The sequence below is a fragment of the Rhea americana genome, unplaced genomic scaffold (genome assembly GCF_003343005.1).
Source record: "Rhea americana isolate MKP2758 unplaced genomic scaffold, rheAme1 scaffold_114, whole genome shotgun sequence".
Classification (NCBI taxonomy): Eukaryota; Metazoa; Chordata; class Aves; order Rheiformes; family Rheidae; genus Rhea; species Rhea americana.
Window position 1 is genome coordinate 2,605,750 of NW_028185195.1, and position 5,113 is coordinate 2,610,862.

Genomic DNA, 5,113 nt, shown 5'->3' on the forward strand with positions numbered 1-5,113 from the left:
TCCCCGCACGCCGAGAAAGCCCCGCGCTTCCCCCGGCGCGGCGGCTGGCTGATGTGGTACAACAGCTGGGTTCGGGAAGCAATGACTTCCAGCGATGACATAGATTTTTCCCCTCCCGTTTGCATTGTATCGAAATGACCGTCCCACACCCTGACATTTAAAAGAAATCTGGGCACGTTGTAGTATGCTTGAGTAATAGCCACAGGCTCGAGATTCGCAAGTTTCAGGGCCCGAGCCCTCCCGCATGCAGGGAACCTCCGAGCGCTCCCCTGCTCAGAAACTCCCGAGCAGGCCAGGGAGAAGGCTCCTTAGCGGGACATGTACGTATAGCTACATATACATTCTCACGTTATAGCCACCGATTGCTTTTCCCTTCCCAGCAACATGCTTCACAGCAAAAGCCACCCATCCCTATATTTGACTCCACTTTGTTTCAGATCTGCCAAGTCTTACTCATTTTTTGGAAGGAAACTCTTTTCTTTCAGTCCTTTTTTTTTAAAAAAAAAAGGGGGGGGAGAAAAAGAAAAGGAACATTTAAAGTCCTCCCGTCCCTGGATAGATTTCTGCAACACATTTCAACAGCAAATTAATCCCCCCCCCCCAAGTCATTTCTTTAAAACAAAAGGGAACGCCGCCACCCCGCCCCAGACCTCCGAGGCTCGGTGCGGTAGAGCCGGTGCGTGGCGGGGGGCGAGGCAAGCGGAGCCGGCGGGACGCGCCGGGCGCGCCGCGGCCCCGCACCCCTTTGTGCGGCCAAGTCGGCTCGGGGCCGCCGGGGCGGGCAGCGCCGCTGCGGGCTCCGCTCCGCGGCCCCAGCTCCTCCGGCGGGGGAGGCTCCCCCCCACCCCCGCCTTTTTTTCCCGCCGCCGAAACTCCCTCGGCTCCTTTCACGATGCTCTCACTTTCTTTGTAAAACAAAGGAGGAACCCCAAGGAGCGGAGGGGGGAAGGCAGTGCCCCGCGCTCCCGAGAAGCTGCCTGTGGGGGTAAAAGGGGGCGTTTTGCTCCACTGACCTTGTGATCCTCCTCCTCACCCCCCATCCCCCTTTTAATATGAAAATGTGGCTCCAAGGACGCCTGCTTTCCGTCTCCTCTGGAGGGATGCTGTCTGAGCCTCTCAGCCCCACTGCCTCGGTCTGCCCTGAAAACGGCTTTCCAGGAACATCGGGGAGGAGGAAAAAAAAAAGAAAAAAAAAAGAAAAAAAAAAAAAAAAAGGAGCACATAACATCAGAGGAGACTGAGCACACACTTTTCCAAATGCAAGAAAACCTGGTGGCCGGAAAGGTTTCCTCGGACCATTCTTGTCGCTTGCACTACACGAGCGCTTTTGTGTATTTAATACCCGTACAAAATAGCTTCCTCCTTTCTCCCTCCTGAGCCCCATCACAAACCAAGGTGCAGCTCTACCTTCCCATCCATTCAAACAACCAACACCRAGACTTCTGTCAGCGCTTCCACCCCCAATGTCTTTTATTTCCTAGTTTTCTTTGTTCTCCTCTTTGCACAACGGTATTTTTGTGGGTCCCTGAGAATCYCTTCTCCTTTCCCCCCCGCGTGTCGTTGGACTTACCCCAGGTTGTTTAAATTCACCAGTCACTGATATTCATTCTCTCCCCCTTAAGGTCTGCAGTTCAACTCTTTGTCCTTACAGGTACCAACAGCAAAGCAATCGTTTTAAATCTAACACTAGGTGCTTACTGGCAAGGAAAAAAACGCATTAAAAGAGTATAGTTACCTTAAAAGGTAGTGTATTGCAGAGATTGCAAAAAATCACAACGTGGTGCTAGGCTACTCCAGAGATCCCAGTGGCCGCATGAAAGAGTAAATCCCCTTGTTAGTGCTGGAAGGAGATGCTGGTTCCGGGGTCTCCCCTTCTCCCAGAGCTCAGTCTCCCCTCCCTCCCCACTGGCGAGCACCTGACTCCGAGCTGCTGAGCCTGAACTGAGTTGTGGGCAAAAGGAGCTCGCCTACAAGTTCAAATGCGAGCCCTAGCCACCCATCACTATTATATCCTTGTACCGTCAGCGCTGCAGAGGAGGGGCGCTGGCTCGGGGAGAGGAGGGTTCACGAGCTCTTCAAGAGCCTCGTTGCAATCGCAAAGCTCCCGCAGCTGCTCGGCGCAGGAGAGCCCCCAGCGCCTGCCTCCGCGGGCACCCGCGGGCCCGCCCGGGGCGTCCCGGCGGGCTCGGCGCGGGAGGAGCGCCGCTGCCCGCGGAGCTGCGCCCCGGCCCCGCCGCTGCCCGCGGAGCTGCGCCCCCAGCTCCGGCCCCGGCCCTGCTGCTGCCCGCGGAGCTGCACGCCCAGCCCCGGCCCCGCCGCTATCCGCGGAGCTGCGCCCCCGGCCCCGCCGGTGCCCCAGCCCTGGCCCCACCACCGCACCTCGGGAGTCCCCGCAGCCCCAGCCCGAAAGCACCCCAGAAACGTCTTTAGAATCACGGCTCGGCAGAGGCTGGGTCGGATTGTGCCTCTCCGTGCACGGGCATCAGCCCGCTGGAAAGTGTGAAAGAAACATTGTTGTTCCAGTTAAATAATTAACTGGAAAGAGAATGGAGAGACCCCCTCTGCTCTGGYTTCCAAAGCTTGTTAAATGGGGAAAGTGACTGGGACTGAAATCCCCTAAACCCTTTTGCCTCCCCAGTCTCAGCGGAGGTTGTAATAAAAGAATATATTGGTGATTGTTCCAAACTTCCCCTGACTGCCAATTCACAGGCAGTCTCACATCTACAGCCTCCCAAGCCAAGCTTCCCCACCCTAGTTTTACGCATCTCCAGCCACTTTTCTTTTTTTATTGAGATTAGAGGCTGTATTTGCTGTCCAAAACTCTTGGAAATGAAGTCATGAGCAGAACTCTAACCCACCCTTCTACAAGGGACTCTCACCAATTAGAGGTCTGCTTGTATTTCACATGCAATGCCTTTCCCAAGATGTACCTATCTTGCTGTGTGACAGAGGCTTAAGGCACCCTTCACCAGGCACAAAATACCAACAAGAAGCAGTGCCACTGACAGACTCACTGCCAGAGAAACGTGTACCACATTCTCCTCCCCTCCATGAGGGTGTAAATCCAGATTCAGCAGAGAAAAGCCTGGAGAAATAGGTGTGTCTGATCACAGTGCTCGGGGTACATTTCTGGCAGTCCCATATGGGAATGCTAGGAAGGTGCAGGAGGGGGTTTCCTTCAGCAACTCTTGCTATTACTGTTGCAGCTCCTCTGTCCCTGGATTTTGCTGACAGTGGGTTTGAAACAAGCCCAGAACATTTCCAAACACAGCACTCAGTGCCAAGTTGGAGAAGCAAGAGGTGGAAGAGATCACAGCCAAGTAGGGGGAGACAGAGACCTGGGGGCTTAACTCAGCTCAGGTTTGTCTGAGTCCCGGGCCAGGCCCAAAYGGTGCAGGACTGCAGGATCAAATCCTTATCTCAGCTCCAGAGATTTGACTTGTTGCTCTTTCCTCCTTAAATAGGGTAAATCCATAATTACTTGCTATCAAGAGCTTTAAGAAGTGGCTAATCCCTTCTCCTGTGTGAGCCTAGGCTATATTTGGCCACAGCAGCCCCACACRTTGGCCCCCTGGCACCAGCCCCTCCAGTCCCATGTACAGCAGGCCAGTCCTGACTGTGCTATGCCCTGTCTGAGCAGACTAGACCTGCTGAATGTTGGGTTGCACGTTTTTTTAATCCTTAAACATCATGCAGTGAAACAGTTGAAAGAAATGTAACTTGATGCTTTGAAATGTGCACTATAAAGTGTTGCAGGCATATTTTGAGGCTTTTTAATGCAAGAAATTTCACACAAAAGCATTACAGTTCATTTTTAAGCCATGGGGGATGGGGAGGGTGTAACTGCTCTCTATTTCCCCCGTTTTGAGCCTGAATCCTCCTGTCTAGTTGCATGTAGATGGCCACCCTTCCTGCTGAAGCCATGAGCACTTCCTCTGCACAACGTTATGATTAAAGGAGAAAATTGAACTTTGCATTTCTTCAGCATTGGTTCAGACCAGCCCCTTCATCTCTCCATGACATAAGGTGCCATGCAATACACGCATATAAGGTGCTACTCCCTACTACCCCCTCTCCCCATGGGTCTGTGGGCCACAAATCAAACCCTTTGAAGACACTTGCATAGTCTCTGGATGGATCCCCTCTTTTGTGTCAGCACCAAGGCCATGGCAATGGCCCATTCCCTTTTCCACAGCTCTCAGACTATGGGGTGGGACTACCACCACCACCCTAGGCTACAGGAAAGGGAGCAGGGGCCCAAGGGCATCGATTTTTTCCATCTCTCCTAGTCAAGCCTCCAGAAGCACTACCAAATGAATGAGGGACTCTTAAATGATCAGGCGTCAAGGTCAAATTGATGCTAGTTCAGATCTCTGCTCTAGCCTCTGCCACCTCCCACATCTTTCCAGCTTTGTCTACACTTGCTCTGCTTGCCTTCCTTGGCCTCAGGCAGAACAGAGGTGATTTTTAACAGTCAAAATAGAAGCTAGATCTACAGCCCTGCACTTGCTTCTCCATCACCTCTTGACATGAGGCTACTGAAGACTGAATAATTGCTCTTGGCAAAAGAAGGGAAGAAAAGTCAATGAATTCCTCCTCTCTTTATCCCTGAGAAGATCTTAATTCCCCTGCAGACATGGCACCAGTAGGCTGGGGCATGAGCTTGCTCTTGCAGCTTTGGCCACCACAGGAGCAAGTAGGAATACTCAAGGTGGGGAAGGCGCAGCTGCCCACAGGGGCTTGGGGCACCCCCTGTGCCTGGGGCTCAAGCCAGAGGGCTGCCCACTGCTCCTGGCCATCCCTCTGGGGGGGAAGAAGATGCTGGGAGGAGGTTATGAGTAGGTATTGACAGGGTTTGGGGGGTGTTACTCTTTTTTTGTCTAGCACCACCACCAAGAAGAAATGACAAGTTAACCCCTGGGCTAACGGAGTGCGGGACAGCCTCAGGTTTTCTCGTTTGTATCTCGTTTTTCACCATGGGAGAAAAAAAAAGAAGAAAGAAAAAAGAAAAAGACGCCCCCCCCCCAAGTGCCAGAGCCCTGATGGGAACCGGACGACCAGACGTTCATTCATAGTGCTGGGAAGAAAGCGCAAGGCTGCCGAAACCGCCCCT

General features: G+C 53.1%; 1 protein-coding gene across 2 annotated transcripts in view; it reads right to left on the bottom strand.

Annotated features, from left to right (window-relative positions):
• Positions 1–2,062, bottom strand: part of VCAN (versican) — a 112,387-nt gene extending 110,325 nt beyond the window's left edge. Inside the window, exon 1 of one of the 2 annotated variants that reach the window (XM_085316824.1) lies at positions 1,736–2,062. The gene's annotated coding sequence lies outside the window, so the exon portion shown is untranslated. Of the gene's footprint in view, positions 1–1,570; positions 1,715–1,735 lie in introns of those variants that run through there. The other variant, XM_085316834.1, reaches the window with a different exon arrangement.
• Between the last annotated feature and the right edge of the window lie 3,051 nt (positions 2,063–5,113).